The sequence below is a fragment of the Rhipicephalus microplus genome, chromosome X (genome assembly GCF_043290135.1).
Source record: "Rhipicephalus microplus isolate Deutch F79 chromosome X, USDA_Rmic, whole genome shotgun sequence".
In the NCBI taxonomy this organism is placed as follows: Eukaryota; Metazoa; Arthropoda; class Arachnida; order Ixodida; family Ixodidae; genus Rhipicephalus; species Rhipicephalus microplus.
The window spans coordinates 191314125-191331559 of NC_134710.1; the positions used below are offsets into that span (position 1 = coordinate 191314125).

The window sequence follows — 17435 nt, forward strand, 5'->3', positions numbered from 1 at the left end:
CGCCTGCACTATCGCTCAGTTGCCATTTGTACCCACACGGCCATCAAGAAAGGAAAATAAAGTCATCGCAGCTTGGATGGCGCTGTTTTCCGTTATCAACGACGTGTTACAGTAGCCAGAAAATACTACGTAATTCAGGTATCACCTTGACAGCATGGTGAGTGAACAAACGCCTATAATGTAACAGTAACAAATACAAAAAAACAAACAAGAACAGAACAACAGCCTCAGATACGCATTCGTAGCAACGTTTGACGTTTCTGGGGAAGAAGAGAAATGGAAAATGCCCTAGGCTGCACCCGTCGTGGCTAGCACCGAGGCTAGACCTGTCGTGTTTTCGGTAACGAAAGAAGGCATCCGTAATTGGGCCGCTGCATACGCCTAACCTAACCGGACGAGATCTATGGGCACGCGATTTGCGTTCGCAAAATAACAAGGCGTCTAAAAACACGTCTTCACAAAGCTCCCTATCACTGGAAACATCTACGACATATAGGGAACACTGGTGAATATATAGTGTCGTTCAATGATGGGCTCATCGACTTCCAGAACGCTGATTCGGGCATTGAAGACGAGTGAAAGAGGCATATTTAAAAGCAATACTTCCGTTACACTGAAACAATAAATGTTGCCTATCGTTTGCACTGTGGCGCACGAGCCTTAGAGGTCAGAAAAACAAGAGATGAGGGGAGATTTGAACTGAATAGGGAGTTTTATGGAGTTTGGGCATAGTATGGGGACATCCGAGCGATGAAAGACGTTGCAAACACGCAATTGCACCATTCGCTGCGTAGTCGTGGAGCTGGTAAGTTGTGTTCCTGTGGAGAGCTTACTTTCTTCCTTTACGAGTAGAACCTGTTTCCACTGAAACGCCAGGCTCGTCGCGGTAATGTTTAGTGAGCATGCAATGAACTGCACCTGTTTAGTTCTACCGTCGCGCTGTAGGATTTCGTTTGCGGGCCGTTGCATTGATCGACAGTTAGTAGGTTCAAAATGGCGTCGTCTTTTGTCGGTCGACAAGGGAGAGGAATAGCAGAAGCAAGGTTGTTTAGACGTGTGCACCCGAATGCAATTTTCGCGCTTAAATTCTTGTGATGTATGGAGTAAATGTGCGTGTTGCCTAAAGACAAAAGGAAAGTTTGTTCTCAATAAAATGATGTCAATATATTACGAGTCAACGCAAGCGTCTTCTGGACAACATCGACAAGTGGCGTCAGTTGGAGTGGCTCATTGTTGACTGCCGATGGTTAGCACAGGTGTCAGCGTTTACAAATTTAGTGCCAAATGAAAGCGTTGCGCTTGTAGCAGAAATAGATAGAGAAGAAAGCCGCGTACCCTATAAAGGTGGCAAATAAATTTGACCTGATAATCATTGGGAAGATGTCTGCTTTTTGTAAATGGTTGTTAGGCCTAAACACTTGTTTGGCGCCATGCCTCCTCCATGGCGTCATAACTGTCTGTGGAGTTGACAGGTCTTGCGTTCCCGTTTTGGAAAACCAATAGAGGGTTCTAGTGACGTCATTTATGTTACGTAGTCGTGAATGAGAAATGGTTTGCTATAAGAACTAATTGTCAGGCACGTATAGCAACCGGATTAAAGCGGCCCTCAGCTTTTGTTGTAGTCAAGCGGGCTCCTTGTGGCTTTTGCGACGAACAATATAATTCGTCGTGTCATTAGCGAACTTTAGAATAGTGTTAGCAGACGTAGCGGGCGCCATATGAGTTTTAGACTAGCGTTTGCCCTCCCCGCAAACCCAAATGCCCGATCACAGCTACACCGTAGCCTCGACACCAGCGCTTCGCAGGCGGCAAGCAATTAGAATTCCCTGCGGGCGGACCGCAAGCGCGAATGGTGGTTCGTGTTATGACGCATGCGCAGTGGCAGCGACCACACCGCAAGGGCTTACGGGGTGCTATTCTAAAACTCTCTTATTGTCCTGTACTAAGGCGTGTGTATGAACGCTATTATGCGGGGTTTTATGGTGTATTGCAACAAACAGTATTCGTTAGGGCAACAATATTGTGCCTCAGGGAGGTTGTGGTAGATGTGGTGTTGTTTATCTGCCAGAAAAATTACTCGACTTACGATGACGAAAAAGCAAATGACTGTTACGGCCGCTGGTTAGCAATTGTTGACAATTATGTTCTTGGGTGTATGTTCTTGCATTTACCTATTGAATTAAATCCACGCATCTCCGTGAAGAATGATGACTAGTGGGCATAACTCTCGGTATCGTATTGTTGAGAAACCGTGCGTTGCCCCATATGATGTAAATTGAACGAGATAAAGTATATATAAAATGTTAATTTATTCTGCCTTCCAGTCGTCTTAGGCGAATTAGGAGAATTCAGAAAATTGCTGGAGTGGAGGATATGGCTTGAACCATCTTACTGGTGGCAAGATACCATTTTAAAATGAGAAGCTTGTTGGGACACATAGTGCTCTTTGTTTGTCTTTGTGTTGCAGGTTTCCTTGAAAAGCCTTAACACCCAGGAATAATTTTAGTAGAAATCCACTCATCCGGATAGGTTATTTTCGCCGGGAACAGTAATCTCTTATATTATTAGCCTATGTCTATGTTGAAGTCTATTGTAAAACCCTTTACAATATAGAGTTTTCGCCCTTATTAGAAAGTCAATGAAAAAATTATTTCACAAATTTTCTTGAATTGTGGGTGCTAATTAAGCACAGGCGAAGAAGGTATGAAATGTGTGTATGTGATATCATAAACCGAGTCCACAAGAATTAAGCTGTCAGTATCATTCTTAAATAAAATTTTGGATGAATGTACAGGGATGGTGATTTATTCTTTGTCGTTCTTTTTCAGATTCCCATGCCATTTGGCAATTTGGCAAAACGGGCTTTGGGTGATGCGTGCATAAAGAGTTTCTTAATGACAAAAAAAAATCAACAAGGAGGAAACCGTCATTGTGCTGATAACTGCTTGGGTAGTTAAGTGTGCACTGATACAATGTGCCAAAAGGAGGTCGATTATCGTAGTCACTTTTCATTCGCGCAACCACGGCAAATCAATCACTGTTCATGCTGATCCCCACCACGCCTGCAAGTAGTGACCTCCACCATCAGCAACTGGGAAATGCACTCTTTCCGTATAATAAGATGTCAGAAGGCAACAGCGCTGCAGGCAGCAATGATGTATCAAGCAACTCACCTTGTATCCGCAACAATGCATCAAGCAGCTGATCAGTGGCAGCGATGGCGGCGGAAGAATGCTAAGCTGACGGTGCGCGTTTCAATCATCACCAAAAAGAAACGTTCTTGTGCGCTAGTGTTGGTGAAGTGTGCGTGCGGGTGTTTTTTTAAAATCTTCGTAGTGTATGTATGTGTGCGTGTCATCGTGTTTGTGGCGAAACGTCGGGTGAGGTGGGCCATTGTCGCGACTGGTGTGTGATGATTTTGTACAAGCTTTGCAGCTGTGTGCGTGTCCCGGTGCGGTGAAGTGAATGGCTGGTGCTCGCAGGTGATGCGAATGTGGTTATTTGCTGCAGTCACGTGACCGCAGCAGTGTTGTGCATCGGTTTGGTTCATCAAGATTGTCAAGTGACTGACCTTCAACGTTTGAAGGTCACGTGATGTGAAATAGCGTGGCGATTTCGCATTGCGACGTGGCTGCAAAAGTGCAGTGATGTGCGTTTGTTTGGTTCGTTATGAAGTGGTTTCAGATTATGTGCGCGAGGTGTGAATTGGTGCGGTGATTGATGCCTTGTGATGGGAGTCGGTTTAGTATGCTATGAAGTGGCTTCGGGATGAACGTCTGGTGAAGTGAATTCATGTGGTGATTTCGTGCTCTCATGTGGCTGCGAAAGCACCGTGAGGTTACGTGCGTGAGTGTGGTGCATCACTTGTGTTGAGCGCCTTCAGGCAAAGAGCCGAGTGACGTGAACCACTCGGTTGTGTGGCTGTGGAAGCGGTGATGTGCACGATAGTGTGGTGGTGGTGAATCAGTGTCATCGTGGCGTCTTCACGTGATTTGAATCGGTGGGGTGACATCACCTCGTGTAATTGTGGGCAGCCGTGATGTGAAGTGCTTCTGCTACAAAATTTATGTAAAACAGATGTGGAAGGGAATCATAGTGAGTGACTTAAAGGGGTTGAGGCCAACTGTGTAAGAAAAGGAAAGAAGTGGACCGTCGGGGAAGTGTGGTGACCGGCTGATCTTCGCCACTGCGACGTGTACAATGCTTCCCTTGTGTGAGCTGCTACAGTTGGTGAAGTGTAGTAATACAAAAGGTAGTGTGCAGTGGTGTGCAAGTGAGTGTGAGGTGCTTCATGAAAGAGTTGAGTGCTAAATCACGCGCCCAGGCTTTGAGCAAACTTAGAAAACGTGTTGTGGTGTGAGTGGTCGTTCTAGCAAGCAGAAGCAAAGGCTTGCGCTGAGCACGTGCTCGCAACGTGAGTGGCTACCTACAATTAGCCAGTGTGCATGTGAGGCTCAGAGCTGTGAAGCGTGTGCGTCGTCAACGTTGTGTCTGCATAGTATTTCGAGCGTACCTGTGATACGTATTTTCGACATGCGCACAAAGCAACAGTGAAGACGTGGTGAAACGTGCAGTGCGTGAGGTGCATTCGTGGTGTTGGCACGTGTGTGGATGTGTGTGTGTTGTGCAGAATGTGGCGGTCATGTGGAAGTGTGGTGAAAGTGAATCTGTGAAAAGTGCTGCTTGTGAGCTGAATTTAGTGTAGACCAGCTCTTGAAAAGAAGGGCAGGTGTGAGCGAGTGCCCGCGAGATTGATGGCGAGTGTTGTCTGTTCACAGCCTAGACAAATGAAAACCAAGCTGGACGTGGGGCAGTTTATGGTGTGCTTCAAGCTGCTGTGGTGCAGAAGAGGATAGGTGGGCAGTGCCTGAAGTGCTGTGAAAAGGGTCGTACAAGCAGTGGAACTGAAAGAACATTAATTGAAAGTTAGCACTCCTTTCCTTTTAAGCATGTGCGTTTGACGGCTTCGTGCGGTGGCGGAAAAAATCGTGTGGAACCGACAGTGGACGTACTCGTATGATTTTTTTTCAGCTGCAACAAAGGTGAGTGATAGGGGAAGTAGAAGGTAGAGTGCCAATAAAAGATTTCTGCGTACAAACAGTGCAATGTCTGACTTTTGCATCAAGAGTACGTGCGCTGCACTGGAAGTGGTTAGGAGGGTAAGTGCCGATGAAAATATTTTGTACGATTTCCTGTGGTTTCAAAAGATTAGCTCAGTGCTGAACCGCACCATTTACGTTTACTAACGCCGGGGGTACAAGGCACACGCATTAAATACACTTGACGAATGACAACTTCGAACAGTGCATGTGCCCGGCCATTTTGTTTTCTGAATGGCGACTTTTAAGGGCCCGAGCAGCGCTTTTACACTGAAGATTACGGTCTGAGGCAGTGAACAGATTCGATAAAAGTGGATATTATTATTTTTTTTATTTACGTATACTGCAGGCCTAGTGCAAGGCTATAACAGGAGTGGATAAATTATACAGAAATAATGCATCAGAGGAAAACAATAACTAGTACATTACAACAATGCGAAAGAAACCGTCGAACAAGCACGGTGTGAACTTTAAAAAAAGTGAGCCTTAAATGCTCGTAGAATTCATAGTGGAACGCAAAACAATGCAGAGTTATGATGCACAGTCTAGAATTGCCGTTCTGTGCTATCAGATTGAATGGGCCGTATGCTTATGCACGATATTTGTGTGTACGTATCATCTGCACCTTTCTGATGAATACTTCAGACGGATTTGTCTACTTGGATACTGGACAGCTGTAATGTATCGGGTTGGGTTTTTTCGTGGAACTTGCGTGATGATGGACGGAAGGACTGATAAGTTTAATTATAAAATGTGATGCTTGCCGCAGACGACTTCAGGTAACTTCGCATTGTTTAAAGCATTTCGCTATAATGCTCAAAACCTTGGCGTCGGTGCCGGTTTGTTTTATATGCATACGTGAGTTTCAGTACCAATTCAGCACTCTTACAAATCAAACACCAGATAAGACAATTTGATATTCAATTTTTTAGAATATTTGATTATGGTTCAATACACGGGCTGACAATTTCGTCAGCCAGATAGTGAAAAAGGGGACTATGCACTCCCGGAGTCCACTTATAATTCAACAGTGGTTAGTTTTTGCTTGCGCATTGACGGGCTGACAAGTGAGCGAGCTTTCAGTTGACATTATGCATGCGAGAAAAAATTACTTACAGATTTACTGTGAAATTTTCCCACGTTAAGAAGCATGTAAGTAGATAAGGCTTCGCACGCGAAACATGTACCTTCAAATATCTTTGAACTCGTTAATATTGTGCGACTTGGCCCTTACATCTGATATCGACTTACACTGACTACGTTTACAAGCGCTTTTGATTGATTGATTTGTGGGGTTTAACGTCCCAAAACCACCATATGATTATGAGAGGCGCCGTAGTAGAGGGCTCCGGAAATTTTGACCACCTGGGGTTCTTTAACGTGCACGCAAATCTGAGTACACGGGCCTACAACATCTCCGCCTCCATCGGAAATGCAGCCGCCACAGCCGGGATTTGATTTCACGACCTGCGGGTCAGCAGCCGAGTACCTTAGCCACTAGACCACCGTGGCGGGGCCAAACGCTTTTCCGTGTGTCAGGAAGACATAGGCAGTTTGACAATTTACAATCGTGCGTTAATTACTCTCATTGTCACTCACGCCTACGCGCATTCAACCTATGCGAAAGTAAGTGCTGCTTCGCCACTTCTGGACTGAGGAGCGGAAATTTCCCCAAAGCGATTGCAGCGCCTATTGCACCTGAGCACGGAGCAATCATGTAGGTGCTCGTTTTTACTAGTGCTGTCATTTATTCTAGAAAGCGGTGGCTCCGTTCAAGAACGAGCACTATCAAGTACAACTGACCACGTTCAGTGCAAGAGCGCTTTTAGTGCAATAATGGTGTTGTTCTGGTGCACAATTTGAATATATTTTTAGTTAGTATGTTTCACGCTGGAATATATCTTGGCGTTGCAATCGCTGCTCGAGTGGTCTGAATGCTACCCAAGCGCCATCCCCTCTTCCTGCGAATATTTCTTTCCATTAAAACAATTCTATAGAACAACTCAGCACTGGAGTGGCCACGCAAAATTATGTAGGTGTTATTTTGTATTGGATGCATTAATTCAAAGCGAACTGATCACCTAGTTTTTGCAATTTTTTTCATTCACCGGAAAACGCGGCGCTTTAGTCGTCGTCAGTAGTGTTCAGCCATAACAGAAGTCGACCCTCCATCCAGACGGAGAATGGAGCAAAACCTTCCCTGAAACGATACCAGCGCTCTTGAACCTAGGGCATTTTATTGAAACTAAACAAGTTGAGCAAGTGCTTGCAATTATTACAAAAAATGACGTTTTACTGTAGTTTTGTCAACTTTTAGTAGAACTGACCGCATTTGTGCGCCAGTGCACTTCGAGAACGACAATAGTGCAGACAACGTGTAAAAATCGAATTACTTTTTGGTTTGAATAAGTTTTAGTAGAGCATGGTGGAGCTTTATAAATGGTACGGCTGTGATTTGACCGAATGCTATGGTGGCGCCTCGCTTAAGTATCTGGCGTCCCCGATGTGAGCCACTGTTTTAGCGATCTGGATGTAGTAGAATCATATAAAACGAATCGGCTGTATGTAAAAGGAGGTGTAGTGCAAGTCAGAGTGGTGCTTAAGAGTTATAACCTAAATGGATAGCTGGTAAACAATTACGGTGACCAGGTCACTTCGCGTACACTTCACGAGTTTTCCGTGCTTTTGAAGGTGTGGTCGTTGTGGCGCTGCGTGTGCTTCTGCCGCCTTTGTCGCGCCGTAGCTATGAAACTTTTCGAGTGTGTAATTGTGGTTCTCCTGCTTGAAATTTTTGAGCACTATTGTCTTTGTAAGCTGACATTTGCCGTTTAGAATCACCTGTTGTGATTATGGTGTACATTACACCGGTAAATTTGTGTTATACACTTGTACGTACGTATTAGACGCTTGAGTATAATGCACACGTTACTAAAATCGATGTAAAATGCGTGTGATGGATGGTGTAATGACATTCGCAGTACCGACTGGTATACCCGTAGCGTGCCAGAGCAACATGGGCGTCAGCTGTTTGTTAAACAACGCTTATAAAAAAGAGCTTCAGATAAATGCTGAATGCGCGAATTTGATATCTTAAATGTTCTAGAGATAATGAGTACCCTAGGGACATTGATGGGGACATTTTCGAGTTGAAGGCATCGACGAAATCTTAAATTAGAGGAGCACGGGGATAAAAGCAGTCGTGAACCGTCAACCTATAGCGCATCAGGGACAACAGTGCTTCATTCTCGTGTGCCACCGTCAGAAATGCTGACGCGTGAAGCCGATGGTTAAAGCCACGGACGGACGCTCATTTTGCCACACGTGTGCCACGTGCATGTTTTTTTTCTCTCAGTACGATGTTGTAGTGAATGAGAACACGTCACGTGGTTTTATTCTATAATTCGCGGGATTTCTCGATACGCCAGAAAAAGTCACATGCGCGTTGCCCCCCCCCCCCCACACACACACACATAAAATAAAGTAACTGCAGACCTGGGGAGAATTTCATTAATTCGCAGATAATACTCGAGGCTGCTTTTCCGAAATATCAAAGCGGCAATCGATTTTTCTCATGAAGGACTTCAATTCTCTTTTTTGACTTAACTGCCTAACTCCACTAATTGAAAAGTTATTTATTTGAACTTTGCTAATTACCGTTACAAATAACATCTTCAACCCTCTTAAGATGACTGCCCACCTGCATAACACCTCAGGTTTATGTTAAGAACTTCAGCTACCACAAGGGCTAAAGTGACCTTTGGAGTTTGTCGTCGGGACTAAGATGTTCCAGATTGATTGATTGATTGATTGATTGATTGATTGATTGATTTGTGGGGTTTAACGTCCCAAAACCACCATATGATTATGAGAGACGCCGTAGTGGAGGGCTCCGGAAATTTTGACCACCTGGGGTTCTTTAACGTGCACCCAAATCTGAGCACACGGGCCTACAACATTTCCGCCTCCATCGGAAATGCAGCCGCCGCAGCCGGGATTTGAACCCGCGACCTGCGGGTCAGCAGCCGAGTACCTTAGCCACTAGACCACCGCGGCGGGGCTAAGATGTTCCAGTGAGCGTCAACATGGGTGCATACCCGTGAAACGATGCTATAGCTGCCAAACGCCTGTGGACATTGCGTGAACTCTCATAAATCAATGTGAAATAAACAATCAACTATACTGCTGCGAAGACACTCCTGCGCGAAGTTCACTTGTAGTGTTATAACGATTTCTATATGACGGAGGGATCAACCATGCTTTTTTCTTATATTTTCCTTAATCTATGTTACTTTTGCACTGTTTTCAAGATATTCAAGCACGTTTTGTTAATGCCAATACGTGTACAGGGCTCAACTCACATGTCTATAACGACGGAGCTTCGTGTGCGGAGCAGTACGAGTGACTTCTGCAGTCGAAAATACGCCACATTTGAGCAAGCGTGCAGCCAGTGATGTGCCTGCCTTGCAATATTGATCCCTGTTTATCACCGTGGATGCAACAACCGCTTTGGCCGTTGAAAGGGCTTTGAACGATTTAGCGAAAAAACAAAAAGCAAGAAAGAAGGACGGACTAATATCATTGTTGCTGTGATATGATATCACGAAGCGAGAATATACAAGGCGCCTAACCGGACACTGTCCAGCAATGATTGCTGGTTTCTTTTTTTATTATTTTTGTTCTATAACGCTGACAGCGCTTCGACGGCTAAAGCAGTCATCGCGGCCGCGGAGATAAAGAAGGGTAGAAATTGCAGGGCAGGCACATCATTGGCGCCTCGCATGCTCAAATGAGGCGTATTTGCGACTGCAGATGTCGCTCATGCTGTTCCGTGCGCGATGCTCAGTCGTTATAGACATGTGAGTTGAGCACTGCACGTTAGTAAGCAAAAGTGGACCACGGAAGTACTTGCCGAAATCGCTGTCTGCACTGTCCTTTGGTGAGCCATCGGCTGTCGAGATCGTTGCTATGACGGAATAGGTGGCGAGAGCATTACCATGATGCATTTTTTTTTGAGAAATGCTCTTGACAGCAGACAGCTAGTTACTTAACTTGAAGGCGCAGACGGCAAAAGTATGCGGTCAGTAATGGTCCGCAAACTTTTATTCTTGGGTGTACATTTAAACCATATGAATGAGTTGCACCCACGCGCAAAACAAACTAATCAATTAATAATTAATTAATTAATTAATTAATTTGTTTATTTATTTACAACACAATGCAGACCCGCATAAGCCCAGGCATGGAGGGGCAAAATTACAAAACAAAACACAGAGTTTGAAAACGTGAAAAATAAGCCCATGGAGACACACATTTAATGTTCAACGTTATACGTTAAGAACTAAGGTCCATCAATTAAACTGAATCAATCAACGATAATGCAAGTGCGTTACATTCGTTAATAGTACGAGGAATAAAAGAAAAAAAACTTGAAGCTGTTCTTGTTTGATATGGAGTTAAGGACTTAAAATGATGATGTCTGGTTAGTCTTGTTACCAACGGTTGTACATGTGGAACAGGTTGAAACGAGAGCTTGTTATTTTTTAGGAGAAAAATTTAAAGGGCCCTAAACCACCACCGATATTTTGCAAACATTTCAAGTGAACACGTATCATGCGCCAAATGCCATCCCGATTAACAATGCCACACGTGACATCGCTCTGAGCTGCCGGCGCGCCGAAAATTTGAGGAAACAATGCCCCCTCCTCTCCGGTCCTTTCCGGCCTGCGTGTGACGCGCAGCGCAGGACATTCTGACGCGCATCGCATTCATGCTCCCACGTCGATAGAATCCCGATTAGTCGAGCAACCGGTTTCCGACGAGCACCAAGCGGCGCTCCTTGGCGTTCATCGTGAGTTACTGTGTTGCTACCTTTAGGTAAAGGTAGCACATGTCGTGTTGCCCACGTGCGCCACCTCCTAGCAGCACATATTTGGTGGTGGTGGTAGTGGTTAGAAGATGAGAAAAGTCACCTAATTTCTGCAACCCGGTCGGGAGCACGGCGCAGTGCCTGGCACATATTTTCCTAGGCATGCACAAACAGCACGTGCACCTGCATGCTAAGTGAGAGTGGAAGGGGCAAAGGTTATTCTTTAGGAAAACACGGGCAGGTAGGAAAATGGAGTGTGGAGTGCTCTATAACTGTTTGTCACGTGAGGACACATCAACCGATACACTCGCGAGTGAATGGGGACTGAAGGGACAGTGAGAGGGAAGAAAAGTCAGGTACAAGAGGAGAGATGTGAGGGTACAGTAAAAAAATATGAAGTAAAAGAAAGTGTGTATGTAAGAGGGGGGTTAAGTTAAGGAGGCAAAAAAAAAAAAAACTTGCGTGATGACCGGAGAAACACCGGGAGGGGCGCTCAGCGAGAGGGCAAAGTGGCTTTTAGTAAGGATACCAGCGGATGATAGCGAAGGAAAAAGCTGGATTTCGGGCAGACCGGTTGTGCCCCCGCGATCTCCGACGACAGCGCAGCTCTGGCCGACTGGGCTCCCCCTATGCCATCTCCTGCCGCCGAAATGAGCTCTCACTGAGTGGTGCCCCGTCCTCGGACTCCTGTGACCGTATCCATCTTTCATATCTCCTCCTTACTTCCATCGTTTTCTGTCGTTCACTGTCCCTGCGCCTAGCTCTTTCCTTCCTCTCTTTATCTACATGCCTTTCATCCTATCCTTTTAATCCCTCTTTACCCCCATCCCTCGGGAGCTACATGTTGAGGTGTCGCACTCTGATGCAGACAGTTACGGGGCTCACTCTTCTCTTCTTTTCTCTTTAAGAACCACATAAGAAAGCAGCGATCGCCACGTTTTGAAATCAAATGCGTCTAATAAGTGATTCTTAAAAGAGAGAAAAGAACATGAAAGTGAGCCCCGTAACGGTCTGCATCATAGTGCGACACCTCAACAGTGGCTCACGAGGGAAGGGGATAAGGAGGGATTAAAAGGGATAGGAAGGAATAAAAGAGAGAGGTAAAGAGATGGGGGCAGCGACAGGGAGACCCACATACAGAAGTAAGGAGAAGATAGGAAAGATGGACATGGTCGCAGGAGTCCGAGGACAGGGCACCACTCAGCGAGAGCTTAACGGCGTCAGGAGATGGCGGAGGGCTAGCCGGTCGGCCAGAGCTGCGCTGTAGTCAGATATCGCGGGGGCACAAGCGGTAGGCACGAAATCCAGCGAAACTCTGCTACAGACGGTTTCGCTGTTTGTGAACAAATCGGGCTCTCACCGAACGGCCTACCCCAGCAGACTTCAGGTGCGGCACTTACGGCAATGCTTTTTCAAGGTCCCGGTGGTGGTGTTTTCGTGGTGTGTTTGAGTTTGCTGCTCTATTATTTCTCGCGCATTTCTTAGGATGTGTTTGGAGCAAAGTCTAGCGACTACATTAAAGAACTCGACGTAGCGCACGGCTCGTGTTACCGACGGGCGCCTTGCAAAATACACGTCGTGGTGTTCCGATGAGCGTGGCTCCCTGCTCCGTGTGGCCTGCTCTAAGAGGGGTCGCGCCTAGACAAACAGAAAATGCATAAATTGTAGGAGACGTTTGTCAGCAAACTTAATTGAGCCAGTTGATTCTGTATGCATGCCGACGATGTGGATGCGCTTTGAAGTCGCAGACCGGGGACGGACAGCGCACACCTGTCTTTTCTCTGTCTGCGTCTTCAAAGCGCACCCACACCGTCGACCTGCAGGAGAAGAGTTGCTCGATTCACGGGGAATTCGTTCAATTCAGCCTTTTGACTAGAACTTTACATCTTCCTCCTGTTGAACCCCGAACATAATTTTGTTTTCGTTTGAGCACGCAACCTCAGGATAAAACGCTGACTTCTGCGTCTGTGTCACACCACACTTTTTAAAGAGATCAGCGGTGATCAGAATCGCTCGCAATCTGACGTGTTCGTGTGACTGAGAAATTATAAATTGTACTGATGTGATAAGTCAACTGCGGCTGCAGGGTCACACGCACAATTATGATTTATTCGCGAGTAAGCTATTCACGAATTAAACTTTCAAGTTGAACCTACCTAAATATACAGTCTTTGTTCATACCCAAAATATAAATTAGCTTGAATGCGGTGATGTTCATTAGTGACAGAAAGAAAGGTGATGAGTCATATTTGCTCGCCCAGATGAGAGCCCACTCAACGGCATCACTTAAAAAAATCAAATGCAACGACAAGGAAACCTGGACACCACGACGTACATGTTGTGCGGTGATTCATGTTAAGATCGGCTACTTTGTGCCCTGTGTTGTGTAGAACAGTACACATCATTGATATCGCTCAAACTATGAAATAAACAGCTTTGCAATGACTTTTCAGGGTTAGCGTTCACGTTTTGTTACCCCTTTGGGGCGTCAGTATACACTTGTTTGCCACGGGTGGAAGAGGACCACGACCGGTGTGTTCCCGGTAACCGGGGGCCTTCGACTAGTCTATAGTCTAACGTCTAAGTATCGGCTCTGTGCCATTAGTCTGCGCTGAGCTTTACATTGCCTTTTATGAAGTGGGCAGAACAGGCCTATGTGCTTTTAGCGGGAATCCAGTTTTTTCGCGTGATCACTGCAATGCAGGCGCTTTTTCTCTCGTCATCGGTCAGAAAACAACGTTTTGACTAGCGTATAAAATTAATTCAGGCATGTAGACTGAATTCTGACTTGACACAGCTGTGCTCGAGTTGCCAGCGCTTCACCAAAATAATTTTATGTGCATAAAACATCTGAACGCAAGCAGCCGCGGCCAGCAACAAACGCTAAAACAACGCAACAACATGCTAAACTGGAAGTTTTCAGGGGTGATTTTCTGGTGAATGCACAATGTTGCTAGAGACCGGCAGGCTCTGGCGAAACCGTCTATTACGGCACACTTTCCGAAAATTCACACGGCTCTGTGTTCATTGCACACTCACACAGAACTTCTCCACCACAACTGAATTTCGACCTGTTTTTGGCTTAGGGGCCCTCTAAGCATGAGTATTTTACGTGGTAATTTCAAAGTTTGTATACAATGAGTATTCATGAGAACTGTTGGTGAGTTGGTGCAACGGAATTAAAAAAAAATCTAACAGCCTTGTACTGAACCATTTCAAGTGCATAAATATTGGGGTCGGTCTTAGGATCCGCGATGGCGCAAGCGTATTCCAACGTAAGCCTGGTTAGTGCTTTATAAGCATTAAGTTTGCTTTCTGGGGGTGTTCGTTTTAGCCTGTGTCGTAGAATAGAAAGTGTACGAAAAGAAGTACAAATGTTATATGAGAATTCCAACTGAGGTTATTAGTTATGATCACTCCCAAATATTTATATTCATTCACTTGAACAAAGAGATTTGTAGGAAGACAAAGAAAACAACCGCTTATGCACTTTCTTCGTTATATGCAAGTATATAATTTTTGTTTCATTTAGCTTCTTGCTCCATTGTTTGCACCATGAATAAACGTTATGGAGGTTAGTATACAAAAGTTCATAATCCTCTCGACAAACAACCTCATGATACAATATGCAGCCATCTGCAAACAATCGAATTTGAGTTGGCCTTGTGCTAACGTCAACGATATCATGAATAAAAATCAAGAACATGAGAGGTCCCAGTACAATATCTTGCGGCACCCTCGAAGTGACTGGCAAACAACGCGAAAGGTTACCATGAATAGTAACAGATTGGGTGCGTTTGTCTAAGTAAGCATATGTACCATATGTACCAGTGCATATGTACCAGTGCCGATGTACACTGGTACAGTAAATACAATTATCATACAACTAATGATGAAAGAGGGGAGACGAATGTATTTATATTCACAAAGTAACTTTTAATGTGAAACAGGGTCAAGCGTTTTCTGAAAAATAAATATATGCAGAGGCGTAACTATAGATAAGACGGCACCCATGGGAAATATATCTCCGCACCCATCAGGATGGTAATGACAGTGATTCTTGTTCTTTTTCTTATTATTGTTACGCCTGAGGAGGACCGTCAAAGGCTGAAAAAGGCCGTTTATTAGGTCGTGAGGGTGGGCTCGAGCAGAAGCGGCTGACTAGTTAGAGAACCTCCTGATCCTCCTCTTCCTTTCTAACTTGGAGCGGCCAGCGCGTTCACTGTAGTCTTCGTTGTCTTCGTTCCCGTGCGCAACATTTCTCTCCGCGCAGACGAAGGCCGCCGGACGAGTCTGCGCCACTCAGAATGCGTGGGTTCGATTCCAGCTGGGACCCTGACATTTTTTTTTGCATTTGTTGGTCGACGCTACCGATGGCGGGTATTTCTTAACGCTCACGCGTTAAAAGTGCCCACGTGTGTTCTCGTCGTTTGTGGGTAGATAGTAAGTGTCAATCACCTGTGGCACGTACACGCATACCAGCGGTACATACCCGCTCATGGGTATGTGCCACTCTATGGCGGAAAGTGTTTGACGACGTACGTGACAGAGTTGCGGCATTATTCATGTCTTGGCCAGAACGTCATACTCGTCAAACCATCTTACCCTCCCATGCTAATTTTAGTTCACGCCAAGTTGAGGGGGTGACCACGAGAACGCCCAAACGTAAGTGGCTAGATAGATACATAAATAGATACGCTCAAAGTCACCGAAGTTCACTAAGAAATGCTTCGCATTAAAAAAAAAAAACGCGAGGCCTTCACCGAACGCGCAGCACTGTCACAGCGAAAACTATAGAAGAGCGGCCTTTAAGAGCCTTTTTTTTTTTAACACTCTTTGGGTAGCTGCTGCAAGTACACTTGCAGGGTACCCACTATGGCATTATTCAATGTGTAGTAGGCAGGCATTCACTATCATACTTCGTCGTTCTTCGGAGAAGCGTGGTATCCGCTAAACACTTAACTTGGGCGATTTTTGGTTTTCAGGCAGTGGCTGACGACGATAAAGAATTACGTCTGAAGTGCGTATGTGCCACAGTAAATTGGTGATGAAGAACAAGCTTTTGTAAAGGGCTGGATCATTCGATGACCCACTCGTTACGCAATTCGCTTTGTGTGACGCCTGTTCTTCTTTGCTGTTCTAAAACGCTTTATGACTCATATTAACGTGATTCATTTCCCGACTTCAAGCGTGCCTAAGGCAAGTTCGCGAACAAGTCCCAAGCACCGGCCTCGCTCAGCGGTAGAATACTGGGCAGGCACGCAGTGGACCCGGGTTGAAATCCCACTATGTCCTAGGGAACTTTTTTATTTGGTGTTTTTTTGTGTTTTTGGTGTTTATTTGGTGATTTTTGTGTTTTTATTGGGCAACTTTTATGTTTATTTTTTATTTGGTGATATTTGGTGATATTATATTGGGATTTCGTGCGATTGTGGTTACGGACACCGGCGGCGGCGGACACTATGGCGCCGCGCGTGACCCGTGTTGTGATCACATAACAGCTTTCGCTGTAAAATGTGACAGAAGAAATGGACCTTGTATTGGTCTGTTGTTGTCCTCTCGGTTTACACGAAATATGCGAAGTTCGTAAATTACATACACCCTCACAAAACAGAACAAAGACGTGTAAACGGTTCTTATTGTTTTTGGCTAACCATAAAAATTGTCGTTCCAAATGATTTATTACGTATATCAAATCTGCTTACTATGCCAACTGTGAGGAGGAGGATGAAGGACGGACAGGGAGGTTAGCAGTCCTCAGACCGGCTGGCTACCCTGTGCTGGGGAAGGGGGTAAGGGGAATAAAAGATGACAGAAAAGAGACGTTGAAGAAGAAGAAAAAAGAGAAGGACAACAGTACGATCCACGACGCTGCTTGTATACAGTCCGCCTCTAAGAACACTTGCTCATAAAAAGCGCAACAACGCTCTCAATGCGTTGCGTGCCGAGGACGGTCTCGGCCAGTGTCATAATACCCCTTTTTCCGAGAATTGGCGATTGTCTAGTGCAAATGATGTGTTCAAAAATTCGTTCCAGATAATCCTATTGTTGCACATGCTATAATGCCTCTTGCGACGCCAGTGCTAAATTCGATGATGAAGAATGGTTTAAAGAAAAACACGGTCTTTATATTTGACACGCGCATTACAGAAGGAGCGGTCGCTCTCCGATCACACATTTCCGCCCTTGGCTGCCCTAGACCAGGCGTGTCAAAACACGCTGCCCTCAGCCCTCACGCCAGTGAAACGCGGCCTTCATCGCATTTCTTTTCTTTGCTTTTTTTACAGCAAGAGCGGTTATGAGATCACAACTTGGGTCTCGCGCAGTGCCGTCCGGTGTCCGTAGATCGACTGAAATTAGTAAAAAAAACAAACCTAGTATCAATGACACAGTGGGGCTCAATCACTGAGCCACGCCGGTGCTTGGGACTTGTTGGCAAACTTGCCTTAGGCAGGCTTGATGTCCGGAAA

At 45.4% G+C, this 17435-nt stretch overlaps 1 long non-coding RNA gene across 1 annotated transcript; it reads left to right on the forward strand.

The window, feature by feature from the left end:
• The first annotated feature begins 601 nt into the window (after positions 1-601).
• LOC119177335 (uncharacterized) lies at positions 602-5098 on the forward strand. Its single transcript, XR_005110572.2, has 2 exons — positions 602-805; positions 2829-5098. It is a non-coding gene; the product is annotated as an uncharacterized LOC119177335 (long non-coding RNA).
• Positions 5099-17435: the final 12337 nt, after the last annotated feature.